Consider the following 23,106-nt stretch of genomic DNA (forward strand, 5'->3'; position numbering starts at 1 on the left):
AGCCTCATTCGGGGGTTAATAAATGATACAATTTGGTTAGGTCTTTCTTTAATTTGGCAAGTTTTAACTGATATGTTAGCCAATCTGTGGAACGACAGCATTGCATTAACAGTGCGTTGGTCCCACCACAATCAGAATCGTATATTTTGATTGGGGGCTTTGAGATGAGTGGTCAGTCGTAACATATTTACTGGGGGCTCGTCCCGGGATTTGAATAACATATTAATTGGGGGCTCACTCAAGATTTGAATCACATATTAATTGGGTTTCTGGATTTGAATCATATCTAATCTGGAGGGCTCACATTTGGAATTATAGTAATTACTTGTCTCTGGGATAACATATTTAAATTGGGGTCTTGTGTTTGGCATCAGATTAATTGCTGTCAAGTCTGGGATCTTATCAATTGATTGTTGGAATCTAAACCTGACACCAATTTAAAGAAATTAAAAGAACCAGGTCTTTTGTATAATAACGTACAGTCTATACCATTGCTATGGCATTAATGGTTGTAGCAGAGTTTTTGGGAAAGCAGAATATTTCCCTGAGTGACTTGATAATTTTAACTAAGAACAAATGAAAAGAATTGGCAGTGAAATTGGGGTTGGAATTGAAATCAGGTGCCAAAAAAGCAGGGTTATTTGGATTAATAGCCAAACATCTGGAATTAGTAGATGATGATGATGATGAGGGTAATACAGATGAAGGGCAATACGAGGAACAAGAAAACGAAAACGAAAGACAAGAGGGTAGTAGGTCCAAGAGTGATGCAGTGGAATTGGCAAGGATTCAGTTAGAAATGAAAAAACTGGAGCTTCAGCAGGAAAAAGAAACAAAAAAACTTGAGGTAGAAAGAGAATTAAGAAAACTTGAATTGGAAAAAGAGGAAAGGGAAAAAGAAAAAGCAATTGGAATAAGAAAACTTGAATGTCAGAGAGAGAGTGAAAGAGAAGAGGGGGAAATTAGATTAAAAGAATGGAACTAGGCACCGGAAATGACAATGGCAAACCCAGCTCTGTCGACCCTGCAAAGACCTCCTTACTAACATTATGGGGGCTTGTGCCAAAGTTGGGAGAGCTGTCCCACAGACTGGTCAAGCAATAGCCTGACATAGTCATACTCACGGAATCATACTTTACAGACAATGTTCCAGACACTGCCATCACCATCCCCGGGTATGTCCTGTCCCACCGACAGGATAGACCCAGCAGAGGTAGCGGCACAGTGGTATACAGTTGGGAGGGAGTTGCCCTGGGAGTCCTCAACATCGACTCCGGACCCCATGAAGTCTCATGGCATCAGGTCAAACCTGGACAAAGAAACCTCCTGCTGATTACCACCTACCGCCCTCCTTCAGCTGATGGGTCTGTACTCCTCCATGTTGAACAGCACTTGGAGGAAGCAATGAGGGTGGCAAGGACACAGAATGTACTCTGGGTGGGGGACTTCAATGTCCATCACCAAGAGTGGCTCTGTAGCACCACTACTGACCGAGCTGGCTGAGTCCTAAAGCTGCTAGACTGGGAATGCGGCAGGTGGTGAGAGAACCAACAAGAGGGAAAAACATACTTGACCTCGTCCTCACCAATCTGCCTGCTGCAGATGCATATGTCCATGACAGTATTGGTAGGAGTGACTACCGCACAGTCCTTGTGGAGATGAAGTCCCGCCTTCACATTGAGGATGCCCTCCATCATGTTGTGTGGCACTACCACCGTGCTAAATGGGATAAATTTCGAACAGATCTAGCAATGCAAAACTGGGCATCCATGAGGCACAGTGGGCCATCAGCAGCAGCAGAATTGTACTCAACCACAATCTGTAACCTCATGGCCCAGCATATCCCCCACTCTACCATTACCATCAAGCCAGGAGACCAACCCTGGTTCAATGAAGAGTGCAGGAGGGCATGCCAGGAGCAGCACCAGGCATACCTCAAAATGAGGTGTCAACCTGGTGAAGCTACAACACAGGACTATCTGCGTGCCAAACTGCGTAAGCAGCATGCGATAGACAGAGCTAAGCAATCCCATAACCAACGGATTAGATCTAAGCTCTGCAGTCCTGCCACATCCAGCCGTGAATGGTGGTGGACAATTAAACAACTAACTGGAGGAGGTGGCTCCACAAATATCCCCATCCTCAATGATGGGGGAGCCCAGCACTTCATTACGGAGGATAAGGCTGAAGCCTTTGCAACAATCTTCAACCAGAAGTGCCGAGTTGATGATCCATCTCGGCCTCCTCTTGAAGTCCCCAGCATCACAGACGCCAGACTTCGGCCAATTTGATTCACTCCGCGTGATATCAAGAAACGACTGAAGGCACTGAATACTACAAAAGCTATGGGCCCTGACAATATTCCGGCAATAGTACGGAAGACCTGCTCCAGAACTTGCTGCGCCGCTAGCCAAGCTGTTCTAGTACAGCTACAACACTGGCATCTACCCTGCAAAGTGGAAAATTGCCCAGGTATGTCCTGTGCACAAAAAGCGGGACAAATCCAATCCGGCCAATTACCACCCCATCAGCCTACTCTCAATCATCAGTAAAGTGATAGAAGGTGTCATCAACAGTGCTGTCAAGCAGCACTTGCTTAGCAATAACCTACTCAGTGACCCTCAGTTTGTGTTCTGCCAGGGCCACTCAGCTCCTGACCTCATTACAGCCTTGGTTCAAACATGGACAAAAGAGCTGAACTCAAGAGGTGAGGTGAGAGTGACTGCCCTTAATATCAAGGCAGCATTTGACCGAGTATGGCATCAAGGAGCCGTAGCAAAACTAAGGTCAATGGGAATCAGGGGGAAAACCCTCCGCTGGCTGGAGTCATACCTAGCGCAAAGGAAGATGGTTGTGGTTGTTGGAGGTCAATCATCTGAGCTCCAGGACATCACTGCAGGAGTTCATCAGGGTAGTGTCCTAGGCCCAACCATCTTCAACTGCTTCATCAATGACCTTCCTTCAATCATAAAGTCAGAAGTGGGAATGTTCGCTGACGATTGCACAATGTTCAGCACTATTTGCAGCTCCTCCGATACTGAAGCAGTCCGTGTAGAAATGCAGCAAGACTTGGCCAATATCCAATCTTGGGCTGATAAGTGGCAAGTAACATTCATGCCACACAAGTGCTAGGCAACAATCATCTCTAATAAGAGAGAATCTAATCATCTCCCCTTGACATTCAATGGCATTACCATCGCTGAATCCCTCACTATCAACATCCTCGGGCTACCATTGACCAGAAACTGAACTGGAGTAGGCATATAAATACCGTGGCTACAAGAGCAGGTCAGAGGCTAGGAATCCTGTGGCGATTAACTCACCTCCTGACTCCCCAAAGCCTGTCCACCATCTACAAGGCACAAGTCAGGAGTGTGATGGAATACTCTCCACTTGCCTGGATGGGCGCAGCTCCAACAACACTCAAGCTCGACACCATCCAGGACAAAGCAGCCCACTTGATTCGCACCCCATCCACAAACAGTCACTCCCTCCGCCACCGACGCACAGTGGCAGCAGTGTGTACCATCTACAAGATGCGCTGCAGCAACGCACCAAGGCTCCTTAGACAGCACCTTCCAAACCCGCGACCTCTACCAACTAGAAGGACAAGGGCAGCAAATGCATGGGAACACCACCATCTGCAAGTTCCCCTCCAAGTCACACACCATCCTGACTTGGAATTGCCGTTCCTTCACTGTCGCTGGGTCAAAATCCTGGAACTCCCTTCCTAACAGCACTGTGGGTGTACCTACCCGACATGGACTGCAGCGGTTCAAGAAGACAGTTCACCACCACCTTCTCAAGGGCAATTAGGAATGGACAATAAATGCTGGCCTGGCCAGCGATGCCCACATCCGATGAATAAAAAAACTAAGACAAAGGGGTACCCTTAAATCCAGGGAAAATTCAGGAAGGGGGTCAGGAAGAATCTGAATTTAGATCAGGTCCCAGCGAGAAGTTGTTTAAATTTATACAGGCTCTTCCTAGGTTCGAGAAAAGGGATGTAGAGGCATTTTTCCTATCTTTTGAAAAAATAGCCAAACAGATGAAATGGCTGTAAGAAAGCTGGACATTGTTCATTCAGGGCAGGTTGGTAGGCAGAGCTCATGAAGCTTATGCCATGCTTTCTGAAGCGGCTTCTGCAGATTATGAGATGGCAAAAAAGGCTATTCTCTCTGCGTATGAGTTAGTCCCTGAAGCTTACTGTCAGAAGTTTAGGAACTTATGGAGATTGACTGGGCAGACTTATTTGGAATTTGAGAGGGTGAAGCAAATGAATTTTGACCGTTGAATACGGGCATTAAAGATAGAAACCACATATGAGAACCTTCGAGAATTGATTCTCTTAGCAGAGTTTAAAAACTCCATTCTATCAGTAATGAGAATTCATGTAGATAACCTGAAAGTTTTGAATGCAAGGCAAGCAGCAGAGATTGCTGATGATTTTGAGCTTGTGAATAAGCCAACCTATTTTTCCATCACCCCCATAAACCCGAGAAGGATAGAAAGTGGGAGAGTGAAAGGAAGGCAAGTAGCCGGGGACAAGAAGGAACAGCTGGGAATGCCCCCTGATCACCTTCTCAGGTCAGAAAGGAAGGTGCTGAGGGTAGAAGTGTTTTCATTGCAACAAAACGGGTCATCTTTGTTCAGAGTGCTGGAAATTGAGAGGTAAACCCATGAGAATTATTGGGGTATGCAAAGTTAGTGCAGAGGAAAAGACTCTGACTGAGAGTATAGCAGACCAGCTATAGCTTTAACGACAGCTGTGAATGTGAAACCAGATACTAAAACTAAGAGGAGTGTAGAGGTTAAGAATAAACTACCTGAGAGTTATAATGATTTTTTGTCAAAGGGGAGAGTAACTCCGTATCCTGTAAGTGAGGCAGGAAAACCTATCATTATTTTATTTTATTTTATTTATTTAGAGATACAGCACTGAAACAGGCCCTTCGGCCCACTGAGTCTGTGCCGACCATCAACCACCCATTTATACTAATCCTACACTAATTCCATGTTCCTATCACATCTCCACCTGTCCCTATATTTCCCTACCACCTACCTATACTAGGGGCAATTTATAATGGCCAATTTACCTATCAACCTGCAAGTCTTTGGCATGTAGGAGGAAACCGGAGCACCCGGAGGAAACCCACGCAGACACAGGGAGAACTTGCAAACTCCGATACTCCTGCAATACTCAGCGATACAGGAGCAACCCAAACACTCTTGCTGGAGAAAGATATGAGGTTTCCACCTGAAAGCGCCTTGAACGCTAAAGTTTTAGTGAATGGAATTGGCGGGGAGTATATACCCTTACCTATGTATCAAGTATGCCTAGAGAGTGACTTAATATCTGGGATAGCAACTGTAGGTGTTGTCCACAGTTTACCAGTAAAGGGAATTGATCCACTCCTAGGAAATGATTTGACAGGATTAAAAATATCAGTTTCTCCTATGGTTACTGAGGAACCATGTGAAATTAAGGAAACGGAGCAATTACAGGAGCAAGTTCCGGGAATATTTCCTGCGTGTGTAGTTACCTGAGTAATGGCTAAACAGGATCCATTGTCGGAGGTAAAAGGGGCACCACAAATAGATAATCAGGCATCTGAAACCTTATTTGGGGATTCAGATAATCCAAATGAGATGTTTAACATATCGTCTATCATTGCAGCACAGCAAGCTGATCCAGAGATCTACCAAATAGCACAGATGGCTCTGTCAGAAGCTGAGGTGAAAGGAGTTCCGGAAGGCTATTATATGGCAAACGGGGTTTTGAGGAGGAAATGGAGACAGCCTCATAGACCTGCTGACGCAGACTGGACAGTTGTTGAACAGATAGTGGTACCACCTAAATATCGACAAGGATTATTAAGGTTAGTACACGACATTACTTTTGCAGAACATAGGGGAATTCTGAAGACCAAATCACACATAAGCAAACATTATTACTGGCCAGGTCTTACAAAGGATGTGAAACAATTTTGTAGGGCATGCCACACCTGTCAACCTATCATAAAACCAGGGGATGAGGTATTAGTGTTGTTACCGTCACAGGGAGAACCAATGAAAGAACAGTTCAGTGGCCCACAAAGAGTGATCAAAAGAGTGGGTAAGGTAGATTACTTGATTGACACCCCTGATTGCCGGATGAAGAACCAGTGTGTCACATTAATTTGCTCAAACCATATTACCGCAGGGAGGAGGATAAGCCAGTACGGGTATGTCAGGTGATCGAGACTGTGGAGAAAGAAAAGGATAGTGAGGATTAGGCAGAAGTAGGCCTAGGAAATTCTCAGATTGAACCTCCAACTATCCAATCAGTGAATGCAGAATGACTAGGAAAATTAAACAATAGGTTTTTACACTTAGAGGCAAAACAGCATGAAGTCCTAACTAGGGTTTTCACCACGTTTCAAAAAGTTTGTAGGGATAAGCCGGGATGTACAACCTTAGCCACACATGATGTGGGTATAGGGGGAACCATTCCTTTAAAACAACATCCTTGTCGCTTCGGTCCAATCAGACAGGCCCAAGTGGAAGCAGAGGTACAATGCATGCTGAAGGGCAGTTTAGTTAAAAGCAAAATACTGCGGATGCTGGAAATCTGAAATAAAAACAAGAAATGCTGGAGATACTCAGCAGGTCTGGCAGCATCTGTGGAAGGAGAAGCAGGGTTAACGTTTCGGGTCAGTGACCCTTCTTCGGACACCCCCACCCCTAGCGGAATGAAACGCCATTCCGAAGAAGGGTCACTGACCCGAAACGTTAACTCTGCTTCTCTTTCCACAGATGCTGCCAGACCTGCTGAGTATCTGCAGCATTTCTTGTTTTTATTTTACATTATTATGGCAGCTCAGTTAAACCTAGATAGGACAGCTGGAATTTGCAGATGGTCTTGATGACTAAGCCTGGTGGGATGGCTCATACTTACAGGACTCGAGAAAGGTCACTGTGGTAAAGAAGGCAGACTCCTACCCAAATTCTCATTTAAAGAACTGTATGGACAGAGTGGGCAACACAACGTGTCTTAAAGAGACAGATGTGTTGGAGGGATACTGTCAAATTCCTTTGACACCCGAAGGTAAGAAAAAATCAGTTTCTGTTACACTGGACAGGGTTTTCCAGTGTCAAGTGAGACCACATAGGTTATGGGGTACTCGAGAAACTTCTCAGAGAATAGTGAACCCAGTAGTGGTCAGTGCTCCTGGCTGTGCAGTTCACCTGGCTGAGGTGATGGGCAACAGGGACACTTGAAGAAAAACACAAAACAATTGGAAGACTATGCTTGGAAATTTAAAATTGGAACAACCTTTTGAAAATTTAAAGCTGAAATCTTCTGGTGGAACTTGTTGCTGTCGTCCAAACATTTTTTTTTAGACATGTGTATATCTGTAAATGCGTGGAAAAAAAAGTTAGCATTTTTTTTCAATTTGTATTTTTTTTACCCATTGTAATGAAACAAATTTCAGGAATGGCATTTCATTCCGCTAGGGGTGGGGGTGTCATGGTCCTGTAGTATTTTCGGAATATGCAGTTAGTCTTTAGTGTTTGCAAGGGATCAGTATTGCTTTAAGAGCCAGCAAGCCTTAGGAGTAATAGGAAGGTGCATTTTCATTGCCTTAGAAACAGCCATTTGGAGACTGTGATTCAAAGGGTGCATTCTCGATATCATGGAAACAGCTACTGGGAGTGAGTCGCATGCGATACATTTGTTACAATTCAGTTTTGAACTGGCTGTGAGTTGAAGACAGTTTGTCCGAACAGAACACACTGACAGACACAGAGGACACAGCTGTGGTGTCAGAGCCTGGAAAAAGAGCTCTCAACCATTTAAACTGAAGGAACAGGCATTTATAGTCAAAGAGTCGTACAGCATAGAAACAGGCCCTTTGGCTCATCGCGTCCATGCCGACCATTATGCCTATCTATACCAATCCCACCTGCCTGCAATAATTCCATATCCCTCTCATTCAAGTACCTGTCCAGATGCCTCTTAAATGTTGCTACTGTTCCTGCCTCCACCACCTCCTCTGGCAGCTCATTCTAGATACCCACTATTCTTTGTGTAAAAAATTTACCCCTTTGATCCCCTTTAAACCTCCTCCCTCTCACCTTAAATCTATGCCCTCTAGTTTTAGTCATGGGAAACAGACTCTGGCTATCTACCTTATCTATGTCTCTAATAATTTTATATACCTCTATCATGTCCCCTCTCAGCCTCCTTTGCTCCAGGGAAAACAGACCCAGCCGATCCAATCTCTCTTTATAACTCAAGCCCTCCAAACCAGGCAACATCCTTGTGAATCTTTTCTGCACCCTCTCTAGCTTAATCACATCTTTCCTGTAGTGCGGCGATCAGAACTGCACACTGTACTCCAAATGAGGCCTAACCAACGTTATGTACAACCGTAACATGACGTCCCAACTCTTGTACTCAATGCCTCGGCCGATGAAGGCTAGCATGCCATATGCCTTCTTCACCACCCTGTCTATCTGTGTTGTCACTTTCAGGGAACTATGTACTTGCACCCCAAGGTCGCTCTGCTCAACAACACTCCCCAGGGCCCTGCCATTCACTGCATATGTCCTGCCCTGGTTTAACTTCCCAAAATGCATCACTTCACACTTGTCTGCGTTAAATTCCATTTGCCAATCCCTTGCCCACTTTCCCAGTTGATCTATATCCTGTTGTAACCTTAGACAATCTTCTTCACTGTCCACTATACCACCAATTTTGGTGTCATCTGCAAACTTACTAATCATGCCCCCTACATTCACATCCAAGTCATTAATATATATGACAAACAACAGAGGGCCCAGCACCGATCTCTGCGACACACCACTGGTCACCGGCCTCCAATCTGAAAAACAACCCTCCACTACCACCCTCTGCCTCCTATCACCAAGCCAATTTTGTATCCAATTTGTATCCACCCTGGATCCCATGTCTTTGAACCTTCTGGACCAGCCTACCATGTGGGACCTTGTAAAAGGCCTTGCTAAAATCCATGTAGACAACGTCCATCGCCCTGCCCTCGTCAATCCTCTTCGTCACCTCCTCGAAAAACTCAATCAAATTTGTGAGACATGATTTCCCACGCACAAAGCCATGCTGACTATCCCTAATCAGACCATGCCTTTCCAAATGCATATAAATCCTGTCTCTCAGAATCCCTTCCAATAACTTTCCCACCACTGATGTAAGCTCACCGGCCTGTAGTTCCCTAGCTTATCCCTGCTGCCCTTCTTAAATAAAGGCACGACATTAGCTATCCTCCAGTCTTCCGGTACCTCACCCGTGGATAACGATGATACAAACATCTCCTCCCTTGCTTCCCATCGCATCCAAGGATACACCTGGTCAGGCCCTGGGGACTTATCCACCTTAATGAGCATCAAAACCGCCAACACCTCCTCCTTTGTAATGTTGATATGCTCCAGGATATCGCTGTTCCCTCCCTTGAACTCACTAGCTTCCATGACCTTCTCCACGGTAAATACAGACGAGAAATATTCATTGAAGACCTCGCCCATTTCCCGTGGCTCCACACATAGATTACCACACTGATCCTTAAGTGAACCTACCCTTTTACTCTTAATACACTGATAGAATCTTTTAGGATTCTCCTTTATCTTATCTGCCAGGGAAATCTCATGGCCCCTTTTCGCCCTCCTAATTTCCTTCTTAAGTGTAGTCCTACATCCCCTATACTCCTCGAGGGACTCGCTTGATCCCAGCTGCCTATACCTGACATATGCCTCCTTCTTTGTCCTGACCAGACCCTCAATATCCCTCATCAACCAAGGTTCCCGAAACTTGCCAGCCTTGCCCTTCCATCGAACAGGAACATGCCGGATCTGAACTCTTCCTATCTCACTTTTAAAAGGCTCCCACTTGCCAGATGCCCCTTTACCTATAAACAGCCTCTCCCATTCAACTTTTTTGAGAGTTCCTGTCTGATGCCATCGAAATTAGCCTTCCCCCAATTTAGGACTTCAACCTGAGGACCAGTCCTATCCTTTTCCATAACTATCTTGAAGCTAATAGAGTTATGGTCACTGGTCCCAAAGTGCTCCCCCACTGACGCATCAACCACCTGCCCATCCTCATTTCCTAAGAGGAGGTTGAGTGTAGCCTATTCTCTAGTAGGGCCATCCACATACTGCTTCATAAAACTATCCTGGACACACTTAACAAATTCATCCCCATCTGATCCCTTAGCACTAAGGCAGTCCCAGTCAATATTAGGGAAGTTAAAATCACCTACTATTACAACCCTATAATTCCTACACCTATCTGTGATTTCCTTCCATATATGCTCCTCCAATTCCCTCTGAATATTGGGGGCCTATAGTATAATCCCATCAAAGTGATCACCCCTTTCTTATTTCTAAGTTCTACCCATATGGCCTCGCTGGACGTTCCCCCTGGGATATCCTCTTTAAGTACTGCCGTGATGTCCTCCCTCATCAATAGTGCAACTCCCCCTCCTCTCTTACCTCCACCACTGTCACGCCGGAAGCATCAGTACCCCGGAACATTTTTAAAAATTTCTTATTTAGAGATACAGCACTGAAACAGGCCCTTCGGCCCACCGAGTCTGTGCCGACCAACAACCACCCATTTATACTAACCCTACACTAACCCCATATTCTCTACCACATCCCCACTATTCTCCTACCACCTACCTACACTAGGGGCAATTTACAATGGCCAATTTACCTATCAACCTGCAAGTCTTTTGGAGGTGGGAGGAAACCGGAGCACCCGGCGGAAACCCACGCAGACACAGGGAGAACTTGCAAACTCCACGCAGGCAGTACCCAGAATCGAACCCAGGTCGCTGGACCTGTGAGACTGCGGTGCTAACCACTGTGCCGCCCATCCCACAACCACGTTTCCGTAATAGCTATAATATCACAATCCCTGTACAGATCCATGCTCTGAGTTCATCTGCCTTACCTGTAAGGCTTCTTGCATTAAAGTAAATGCAGTTTCGCCTACCAGACCTTCCACGCTGCCTGTCCTGCCTCTGCCCGGCCTGCCTACTGGACTTGCTTGCTTTAACCCCTACATTTGCCTCAACTATCTCATCGGAGAGACTACTACTTTGGGTCCCACCCCCCTGCAAGACTAGTTTCAACCCTCCAGAGTACTACTAGCAAACCTCCCCACAAGGATATTGGTCCCCTTCCAGTTTAGATGCAACCCGTCCTTCTTGTACAGGTCACCTCTGCACCAGAAGAGATCCCAATGATCCAAGTAGCTGAAGCCCTCCCGCCTACACCAGCTCTTCAGCCACGCATTCATTTGCCTTATCCTCCTATTCCTACCCTCAGTAGCACGTGCCAGAGGGAGTAATCCTGAGATTACAATCCTAGAGGTCCTGCTTTTAACCTTCTGCCTAACTTCCTATATTCAGTTTGCAGGACCTCATCTCTCTTCCTGCCTATGTCGTTAGTACCAATATGGACCACGACCTCTGGCTGCTCACCCTCCCCTTTCAGAATGTCCTGCAGCCGCTCCGAGACATCCTTGACCTTAGCACCAGGGAGGCAACATATCATTCCGGAGTCTCGTTTGTGGCCACAGAAACGCCCATCTGCACCCCTTACGATAGAATTCCCTATCACTATAGCTCCTCCACCCCTTTTCCTCCCCTGCGGTGCAGCAGAGCCCTCCTTGATGCCATGAACTTGGCTGTTGCTGTTTTCCCCTGGGAGGTCATCCCCCCAAACAATCTCCAAAGCGGTATATCTGTTTGAGAGGGGGATGGCAACAGGGGACTCCTGCACTACCTGCCTGCGCCTACTACTCCGTCTGGTGGTCACCCATCTCTTTTCTGCCTGTGCAGCCATTACCTGCGGTGTGACCACCTCACTAAACGTGCTATCCACGATGTCCTCAGCATCGCGGATGCTCCACAGTGAATCCACCCGCAGCTCCATAATGCGGGTAGCCAGTCGCTGCAGCTGGATACACTTCCTGCACACATGGTCATCAGGGACACTGGAAGCGTCCCTGATTTCCCACATAGCGCAGGAGGAGCATATCATGGGGCTGAGCTCTCCTGCCATGACTTACCCTTAGGTTAATTAGTTGCTCCCTTAATTAAAAAATACTAATTACACTAGGTGTCTTGTTCTACCAACTCCAATCTAAAATCCTTAAAAAAACCACTTTCGTAGTACTCACCTTATCACCAGAGTTTTTTTTCCCAACAAAAAACAAACTTTCCCCTTATTTTTTTAAGATATTTAAATACACTAACAGCTGCTACTCACCAACCGATCACCTTGCAGCTCTCCTCTGACGTCACTGTTGGCTTTTTTTTTCAAAAACTCCGGCGCGCTGGAAGAGCTCTTCTCTGCTCTGCTCCCGGAAGGTAAGAGACTGGGCCTCGATCCTCAGGGTTGATTTATAGGCTCCGCTCTCAGCGTTCTCCCCACAGGTCCGCTCTATTCCTCTCCGCTCCGCTCCCGGAAGGTAAGAGACTGGGCCTCGATCCTTGGGGTCGATTTATAGGCTCCGTTCTCGGCATTCTCCCCACAGGTCCGCTCCGTTCCTCTCCGCTCCCGGAAGGTAAGAGACTGGGCCTCAATCCTCGGAGTCGATTTATATGCTCCGCTCTCGGCGTTCTCCCCACCGCTGCAGTCCATGTGGGGTAGGTACACCCACAGTGCTGTTAGGAAGGGAGTTCCAGGATTTTGACCCAGCGACAGTGGAGGAACAGCGATATAGTTCCAAGATGGATAGTGTGTGACTTGGAGGGGAACTTGCAGGTGGTGGTGTTCCCATACATTTGCTGCCCTTGTCCTTCTAGGTGGTAGAGGTCGCGGGTTTGGAAGGTGCTGTCTCAGGAGCTTTGGTGCGTTGCAGCAGTGCATCTTGTAGATGGTACACATTGCTGCCACTGTGCATCGGTGGTGGAGGGAGTGAATGTTTGTGGATAAGGTGCCAATCAAGCGGGCTGCTTTGTCCTGGATGGTGTCAAGCTTCTTGAGTGTTGTTGGAGCTGCACCCGTCCAGGCAAGTGGAGAGTATTCCATCACACTCCTGACTTTTTATTTATTTATTGATACAGCACTGAAACAGGCCCTTCGGCCCACCGAGCCCGTGCCGACCATCAAGCACCTATTTATACTAATCCTACATTAATCCCAAGACTTGTGCCTTGTAGATGGTGGACAGGCTTTGGGGAGTCAGGAAGTGAGTTACTCACCTCAGGATTCCTAGCCGCTGACCTGCTGTTGTAGCCACGGTATTTATATGGCTACTCCAGTTCAGTTTCTGGTCAATGGTAGCCCCGAGGATGTTGATAGTGGGGGATTCAGCAATAGTAATGCCATTGAATGTCAAGGAGAGATGGTTAGATTCTCTCTTGTTGGAGATGGTCATTGTGTGGTGCAAATGTTTCTTGCCACTCATCAGCCCAAGCCTGGATATTGTCCAGATCTTGCTGCATTTCTACACAGACTGCTTCAGTATCTGAGGAATCACGAATGGTGTTGAACATTGTGCAATCATCAGCGAACATCCCCACATCTGACCTTATGATTGAAGGAAGGTCATTGATGAAGCAGCTGAAGATGGTTGGGCCGAGGTCACTACCCTGATGAACTCCTGCAGTGATGTCCTGGAGCTCAGATGATTGACCTCCAACAACCACAACCATCTTCCTTTGCGCTAGGTATGAGTCCAGCCAGCGGAGGGATTTCCCCCTGATTCCCATTGACCTTAGTTTTGCTTGGGTTCCTTGATGCCATACTCGGTCAAATGCTGCCTTGATGTTAAGGGCAGTCACTCTCACCTCACCTCTTGAGTTCAGCTCTTTTGTCCATGTTTGAACCAAGGCTGTAATGAGGTCAGGAGCTGAGTGGCCCTGGCGCAACCCAAACTGAGCATCACTGAGCAGGTTATTGCTAAGCAAGTGCCGCTTGACAGCACTGTCGATGACACCTTCCATCACTTTACTGATATAAAAGCAAAATACTGCGGATGCTGGAAATCTGAAATAAAAACAAGAAATGCTGGAACCACTCGGCAGGTCTGGCAGCATCTGTGAAAAGAGAAGCAGAGTTAACGTTTCGGGTCAGTGACCCTTCTTCGGAACTGACAAATATTAGAAAAGTCACAGGTTATAAGCAAGTGAGGTAGGGGTGGGGCAAGAGGTGACAAAGGAGAAAGTGTAGATTGGACCAGGCCACATAGCTGACCAAAAGGTCATGGAGCAAAGGCAAACAATATGTTAATGGTGTGTTGAAAGACAAAGATTAGGTGTTAATGCGCTGAATATTGAACAGCAGCAAGTGCAAACCTGAATCAAAACCGTGGGTAAGCAAACTGAACAAACTAAGATGAAATGAAATAAATGCAAAAAATAAGATTGTAAAAAATGTAAAAAAGAATGTAAAAAAAAAAGAAAAAATAACTAAAAATGAAAGTAAAATGGGGGGCTGTCATGCTCTGAAATTATTGAACTCAATGTTCAGTCCGGCAGGCTGTAGCGTGCCTAATCGGTAGATGAGATGCTGTTCCTCGAGCTTGCGTTGATGTTCACTGGAACACTGCAGCAATCCCAGGACAGAGATGTGAGCATGAGAACAGGGGGTAGTGTTGAAATGGCAAGCAACCGGAAGCTCAGGGTCCTGCTTGCGGACTGAGCAGAGATGTTCCGCAGTCACCCAGTCTGCGCTTGGTCTCCCCAATGTAGAAGAGACCACACTGTGAGCAGCGAATACAGTATACTACATTGAAAGATGTACAAGTAAATCGCTGTTTCACCTGAAAGGAGTGTTTGGGGCCTGGGATAGTGAGGAGAGAGGAGGTAAATGGGCAGGTATTACACCTCCTGCGATTGCAGGGGAAGGTGCCATGGGACGGGGATGAGGTGGTGGGGGTAATGGAGGGGTGGACCAGGGTGTCACGGAGGGAACGATCCCTTCGGAATGCTGATAGGGGAAGGGAGGGGAAGATGCGACTGGTAGTGGCATCACGCTGGAGGTGGCAGAAATGGCGGAGGATGATCCTTTGGATATGGAGGCTGATGGGGTGGAAAGTGAGGACAAGGAGAACCCTGTCACGGTTCTGGGAGGGAGGGGAAGGGGTGAGAGTAGAGGTGCGGGGAATGGGCCGGACACGGTTGAGGGCCCTGTCAACCACAGTGGGGGGAAATCCTCGGTTGAGGAAAAAGGAGGTCATATCAGAAGCACCGTCATGGAAGGTAGCATCATCAGAGCAGATGCGTCGGAGACGGAGAAACTGGGAGAATGGAATGGAGTCCTTACAGGAGGTAAGCTGTGAAGAAGTGTAGTCGAGGTAGCTGTGGGAGTCGGTGGGCTTATAATGGATATTAGGAGACAACCTATCCCCAGAGATGGAGACAGAGAAGTCGAGGAAGGGAAGGGATGTGTCGGAGATGGACCATGTAAAGGTGAGAGAAGGGTGGAAATTAGAAGAAAAGTTGATAAAGTTTTCCAGTTTGGGGCGGGAGCAGGAAACGGCACCGATACAGTCATCAATGTACTGGAAAAAGAGTTGGGTGAGGGGGCCTGAGTAGGACTGGAACAAAGAATGCTCGACATATCCCACAAAAAGACAGGCATAACTAGGACCCATGCGGGTACCCATAGCGACACCTTTTACTTGAAGGAAGTGCGCGGAGTTGAAGGAGAAGTTGTTCAATGTGAGAACAAGTTCAGCCAGGCGGAGGAGGGTGGTGGTGGATGGGGACTGGTTGGGCCTCTGTTCCAGGAAGAAGCGGAGAGCCCTCAAACCATCCTGGTGGGGGATGGAGGTGTAGAGCGATTGGACGTCCATAGCGAAGAGGAGGCGGTTGGGACCAGGAAACTGGAAATTGTCAAAATGACGTAGGGCGTCAGAAGAGTCACAGATGTAGGTGGGAAGAGACTGGACCAGCGGAGAAAAGATAGAGTCCAGATAGAAAGAAATAAGTTCAGTGGGGTAGGAGCAGGCTGACACAATGGGTCTGCCGGGACAGTCCCGTTTGTGGATTTTGGGAAAGAGGTAGAAGCGGGCTGTCCGGGGTTGCGGGTCTATGAGGTTGGAAGCTGTAGAGGGAAGATCTCCAGAGGAGATGAGGTCAGTGACAGTCCTTTGGACGGTGGCTTGATTTTCAGTGGTGGGGTCATGGTCCAGAGGGAGGTAGGAAGAAGTGCCCGTGAGTTGGCGTTGAGCTTCTGCAAGGTAGGGGTCGGCACGCCATACAACAACAGCACCTCCCTTGTCTGCAGGTTTGATGACCATGTCGGGGTTAGACCTGAGAGATCGGAGTGCATCAAGTTCAGAGGGGGACAGGTTAGAGTGAGTGAGGGGGGCAGAGAAATTGAGATGACCAATGTCTCGCCGACAGTTTTCAATGAAGAGATCAAGAGCGGGTAAGAGGCCAGGGGGAGGGGTCCAGGTAGAGGGAGAATGCTTGTGGCAGGTGAATGGGTCTGCTGGTCGGGGGGAGGACTCCTGGTCAAAGAAGTGAGCCCGGAGGCGGAGGCGACGGAAGAAGAGCTCAACGTCATGCCGAGTGCGAAATTCATTGAGGTGGGGGCGTAAGGGGATAAAACTGAGACCTTTGCTGAGTAGAGAACGCTCAGCATCAGAGAGGGGGAGGTCAGAGGGTATAGTGAATACACGGCAAGGGGTCAGATCAGAAGGGGTGGGGTCAGAGGGAAGTGAAGCGGAAGGAGGATCTGGAGGGGCATTAGTCCCCATCAGCTGCTGGAGCTTGCGTTCCTTAACACCTGAAAGGACGAAAAAAAGTTTTTTGTTAATGCGTCGGATGAGACGAAAGATGAAATGAAACTGCGGAGTAGAACAGCTTTGAGATAAGGTGAGGCAGTACTGCTGGAGAGAGAGGTCCAGTGTGTGCATGTGGTGGCGCATAGCACTGAGTGTGGATCTCAGGATGCGGCGAGAGTAGCAGTCCGAGGAACGTTGTATTTCTCGGAGATACCTGTGATCCTGGGTGGATTCAAAGCATGATGGGTGAAACTGCAGTTGGAATCCACATGGAATAAGTCGGAGCCGGAGACAGTCACTGAGGATTTCCCCCCCACTGTGGTTGACAGGGCCCTCAACCGTGTCCGGCCCATTCCCCGCACCTCTACCCTCACCCCTTCCCCTCCCTCCCAGAACCGTGACAGGGTTCCCCTTGTCCTCACTTTCCACCCCATCAGCCACCATATCCAAGGATCATCCTCCGCCATTTCCGCCACCTCCAGCATGATGCCACTACCAGTCGCATCTTCCTCTCCCTTCCCCTGTCAGCATTCCGAAGGGATCGTTCCCTCCGCGACACCCTGGTCCACTCCTCCATTACCCCCACCACCTCGTCCCCGTCCCATGGCATCTTCCCCTGCAATCGCAGGAGGTGTAATACCTGCCCATTTACCTCCTCTCTCCTCACTATCCCAGGCCCCAAACACTCCTTTCAGGTGAAGCAGCGATTTACTTGTACTTCTTTCAATGTAGTATACTGTATTCGGTGCTCACAGTGTGGTCTCCTCTACATTGGGGAGACCAAGCGCAGACTGGGTGACCGCTTTGCGGAACATCTCCGCTCAATCCGCAAGCAGGACCCTGAGCTTCCGGTTGCTTGCCATTTCAACACTCCCCCCTGCTCTCATGCTCACATCTCTGTCCTGGGATTGCTGCAGTGTTCCAGTGAACATCAACGCAAGCTCGAGTAACAGCATCTCATCTACCGATTAGGCACGCTACAGCCTGCCGGACTGAACATTGAGTTCAATAATTTCAGAGCATGACAGCCCCCCCATTTTACTTTTATTTTTAGTTATTTTTTCTTTTTTTTTTACATTCTTTTTTACATTTTTTACAATCTTATTTTTTGCATTTATTTCTTTTCATCTTAGTTTGTTCAGTTTGCTTACCCACTGTTTTTTTTCAGGTTTGCACTTGCTGCTGTTCAATATCCAGTGCATTAACACCTAATCTTTGTCTTTCAACACACTATTAACATATTGTTTGCCTTTGCTCCATGACCTTTTGGTCAGCTATGTGGCCTGGTCCAATCTAGACCTTCTCCTTTGTCATCTCTTGCCCCACCCCCACCTCACTTGCTTATAACCTGACTTTTCTAATATTTGTCAGTTCTGAAGAAGGGTTACTGACCCGAAACGTTAACTCTGCTTCTCTTTTCACAGATGCTGCCAGACCTGCTGAGTGGTTCCAGCATTTATTGTTTTTATTATCACTTTACTGATGATTGAGTAGGCTGATGGGGTGGTAATTGGCCGGGTTGGACTTGTCCTGCTTTTTGTGTACAGGACATACCTGGACAATTTTCCACATTGCAGGGTGGATGCCAGTGTTGTAGCTGTACTGGAACAGCTTGGCTAGGGGCGCAGCAAGTTCTGGAGCACAGGTCTTCCGTACTATTGCTGGAATATTGTCAGGGCCCATAGCCTTTGCAGTATCCAGTGCCTTCAGTCGTTTCTTGATATCACGCGGAGTGAATCGAATTGGCTGAAGTATGGCATCTGTCCACCACCATTCATGGCTGGATGTGGCAGGACTGCAGAGCTTAGATCTGATCCGTTGGTTATGGGATTGCTTAGCTCTGTATATCGCATGTTGCTTATGTAGTTTGGCACACAGATAGTCCTGTGTTGTAGCTTCACTAGGTTGACACCTCATTTTGAGGTATGCCTGGTGCTGCTCCTGGCATGCCCTCCTGCACTCTTCATTGAACCAGGGTTGGTCTCCTGGCTTGATGATAATGGTAGAGTGGGGGATATGCTGGGCCATGAGGTTACAGATTGTGTTTGAATACAATTCTGCTGCTGATGATGCCCCACAGCACCTCATGGATGCCCAGTTTTGCATTGCTAGATCTGTTCGAAATCTATCCCATTTAGCACAGTGGTAGTGCCACACGCGATGGAGGGTATCCTCAATGTGAAGGCGGGACTTCTCTGTCAAACATTCTCTGATGCATGCAGCCCAAGGGGTTTTCCATGGATTCCAGCCCCTTAGCTGATGGCTAAGTCTAGGGCAAGGGACATAACCTTCAACTAAGAGCCAAGTCATTCAGTACAGAAGTTAGGAAATACTTCTTCATGCAAAGGGTGGTACAAGTGTGGAAGTTTCTCCCACCAAAAGCAATAGATGCTAACTTAATTCATCATTTTAAATCAGAGATGAACAGATTTTTGCTAGACAAGGGTATAAAAGGATATGGAGCCAAGGCAGGTGGATGGAGCTAAGATACAAATTAGCCAGAATCTCACTGAATAGCAGAACAAGCTCGAGGGGCTGAATGGCCTACTTCTATTTGTATGTTCTTCATATTAATCAAAGACAGAGTGGTCTCTTGGATCACCTAAGGGATTGGTGAGGAATTTTCCAGATTTTTTTTCCCACTAATTGCATGTGTTCTCATCTGGTTTCTTACCTCTCCCAGGAGACTGCATGACTCTGGAGGGTGGGGAATGTACATATTGTGATGCACTAGGCATTACAACGGTATGTGGCAGACTGAATGAACCTGTGACATCTTTCATATTTCTATAAGCCTGTACTGATGCTAATTCGTCAAGTGGAGTAAATTATTCTAATCCCATTTTTCTATCTAGCTCAATATCTTTGTACATCTTTCTCTTCAAATATTTATTCAATTCTATTTAAAATGCTTATCTAGCCACTTTGGACAAAGTAATTCCTGTTATAATAACCCAATCAGAAAAAAATGTTTTGTTAACTTGATCCTTGATATTCTATGATAATACTGAATCAATGGACCCTTTTTACAGATTTGCCAATTTAGTGGAAACAACCATCACTGATGACACACTTAAAGCCTTCAATTAGTTTGTAAATCTCTATTACAATCCCCTGAACTGCCTTTGTTCCAGTGGGAAAATAAAATCTGAATCTTTCTTTATAATCTCTCATTTTTTTTATTCTGTTGAATCTTTGCTGTACCCTTTCTGTGGCTTCAATACACTTATAATAGAGCTCCCACAATTACATATCAAGCTCCAGTTGTAACTGAACCAATCAAAAGAAAAAGGAAATGAATTGCACTTATACAGTTCATGATCTCAACATCCAATTAAGTACTTTTGAAGTGTAGACACTGTTGTAATGTAGGGAAGCACAGCAGCCGATTTGCACCTAGCAAGATCCCACAGATGTTTCAGTGTTATTGGTTGAGGGATAAATATTGGTCAGACTCTGATCTTCTTCAAATCGTGCCAGGTGACCTTTTATGTCCACTCAAGAAGGAAGATTGGGCCTGTCTTAACATTTCATCTGAAGAACAGCATCATTAACAGTGCAGTAGTTCTTCAGAGCTTAAATTTCTGGAGTAGGGCTTGAACCTACAACCTGGCTCAGGTGAGAGTAGCACCTTGCATAAATTCAATTATTTCTTTGAATCTCATTATTATTTTCAACACCTCAATTAGATCACTCCTCAAGGGATACAAGCAAAGTTTTCTCACGATTTAACCCTTTAAACCCTGGTATAATTCTGGTGAATCTACACTGTATCCCTTCAAAGGCCAGTGTATCTTTTTCTGAGGCATGGTGCTCAAAACTGAGCACAGTACTCCAGATGGAGTCTGACCAAGACTCTGCACAACTAAAACATAACTTCTTCTCTTTGGTGATAAAGGCCAAAATTCCATGATCTTTTTGTGCCTGTAAACTACCTTTTACCGATGTGTGCATTTTTGATGAAGTAAGAGTGTTGATGAGGGTAATGCGGTTGATGAGGCGTACATGGACTTCCAAAAGGCATTTGATAAAGTGCTACATATTAAGCTTGCCAACAAAATTGAAGCTCATGGAATGAAAGAGACAGTGGCAGCATAGATACAAAGTTGACTGAGTTACAGAAAAGGCAGTAGAGGTAAACTGTTGTTTTTCTAACTTGAGGAAGATATACAGTAGGGCTCCGCAGTGCTACGACCACTGCTTTTCTTGATAATATATTAATGAACTTGATTTGGGTGTACAGGGAACAATTTCAAAATTTGCAAATGACTATATTGTGAACTACGTGGAGGATAGTTATTTCAAGAGGACAGACAGGCTGGTGGAATGGGCAGACACATGGCAGATGCAATTTAATGCTGAGAAGTGTGAAGTGATACATTTTAGCAGGAAGAGTGAGGCGAGGCAATATAAGAGTGCAATTCTAAAGGGGTGCAGGAACAGACACATGGGAGTATATGTACACAAATTGTTTAAGGTGGCAGAGCAGGTTGAGAAAGTGGTTTAAAAAGCATATGGAATCCTGGGCTTTATAAATAGAGGCATACAGTACAAAAGCAAGAAAGTTATGAAGAACATTTATAAAACACTGGTTTGGCTTCAGTTGGAGTATCGTGTCCAATTCTGGGCACCATACTTTAGGAAGAATGTGAAAGCATTAGAGAGGATGCAGAAAAGATCTACAAAAATATTTTCAGGCTTGAAGAGCTTCAGATACGATCGATTGGAGAAGCTGGCGTTGTTCTCCTTGGAGAAGGTTGATAAGAAATTTTATAGAGGTGTTCAAAACCATGAGGGGTCTAGACAGAGTAAATAAAGAGAAACTGTTCCCATTGGCAGAAGGGTCAAGAATAAGAGGACACCAATATAAGGGGAATGGCAAAAGAACCAATGACATGAGGAAAAGACTCTTTAAACAGTGAGTTATTAGGACCTGTAATGTGCTGCCCTAGAGTGTGGTGGGGGCATATTCGATCATGGCTTTCAGAAAGGAACTGGATAAGCATCTTAAGAGAAGCAATTTGCAAAGCAACAGAAAAGGGCTAGGGAATGGAACCAACTCATTTGCTCCTTCAGTGAGTCAGCACCAACACGACGGGCTGAATTGCCTCTTTCTGTGCTGTAATCACTCTATGACGCCAAGTCACATTTAGTTCTCTGTCCAATGCTAAATATCAAAAGGATCTGTTTCTTTCAGACTATATTTATTTTCTGCTGAGAATTTAGGCTCCATTCCGTTACTTTCTATCGTTATACACTGGCCTCCTTTAGTTTCTTCCTCCAGAAACCCCCTGCCGTGTCACCAAGCCGGATCGTTATTCAGAAGCTGTCAAATTGCCGCAGATAAATACAAGACGGATCCTCCCAACTGGAAATAAAAGCTTTGACTCCCACCCAGCTACAGTCCGAATCTTCAACCGCCGCCATCTTACCGCCTGAGCCGCCCACCCAATGAATAATTTGCATCCACTGACGTCAGGGCAGCACGCGCCAGGTAACGTCCGCTCCTTCGCCCGTTCCAAGGAGGTCGCGCCAGCGAGGACGCCGATTGGCCGCTGCCTTTGAAAGCGGTCACCTGACGGGTAACCTTCATTCATTGACGTCGTTTGGGGGCGGGTACTACTGTAAAATGTCGTCTGTTTCGAGGATGTAACCTGAAAGCTGCTTGCTGCCAAGTGATTTTAAACCAGTCCTCAGACATAGCTAAAAAGTAGTGCACAGCAGCAATGTTAGTCTGAAGGGGGGGAGGAAAAAAAAAGAGAACAATGACTCCTGAACAACCTTGTACAAGTACATATGTGACAGTGACTGAAGAAGATAGAGACAAAACTCTTGTAGAGCCTGAAAATCAAAATACACTGAGGAAGACACTTGTGGATGTGAGGCTACTGAATTCATACCTCAGTTCCATTGGAGAAACACGACAAATATATGAAATAAAGCTTGACACACTTGATTCCATCTTGGCAGATTTTATTGTCTCCGTGCGTAAAAAGAATGGGGATGAATTTGAACCCAGTTCATTACGAGGAATTTTGGGTAGTATTGACCGGTGGTTGCGACGTCACAAGTATGGCCATTCTATCTTTCAAGGAACTGGAAACCAGTTCAAAAAAACAAAAGATGCTCTGAAGGCAAAGCAAAAACAACTTAAGGAAGAAGGCAAAGGAAATCGTCCAAATCGTACAGAAGCACCAACAGAGGAGGAATTAAATAAGTTGTATGAATGCGGAGCCATTGGTTTACATGACCCAGCTGCATTAATTCACATGCTTTTCTTCAATATCAGCATATACTTTGCTTTAAGTCCCAAGGAACAATATGATTTAAAATGGGGAGACGTC

General features: G+C 46.3%; 1 protein-coding gene across 1 annotated transcript in view; it reads right to left on the reverse strand.

The window, feature by feature from the left end:
* LOC137375922 (CCR4-NOT transcription complex subunit 7-like) overlaps positions 1–22,285 on the reverse strand; it is a 51,946-nt gene extending 29,661 nt beyond the window's left edge. Inside the window, exon 1 of the mRNA XM_068043621.1 lies at positions 22,195–22,285. The gene's annotated coding sequence lies outside the window, so the exon portion shown is untranslated. The remainder of the gene's footprint in view (positions 1–22,194) is intronic.
* Positions 22,286–23,106: the final 821 nt, after the last annotated feature.

This window comes from Heterodontus francisci, chromosome 12 (genome assembly GCF_036365525.1).
Source record: "Heterodontus francisci isolate sHetFra1 chromosome 12, sHetFra1.hap1, whole genome shotgun sequence".
Classification (NCBI taxonomy): Eukaryota; Metazoa; Chordata; class Chondrichthyes; order Heterodontiformes; family Heterodontidae; genus Heterodontus; species Heterodontus francisci.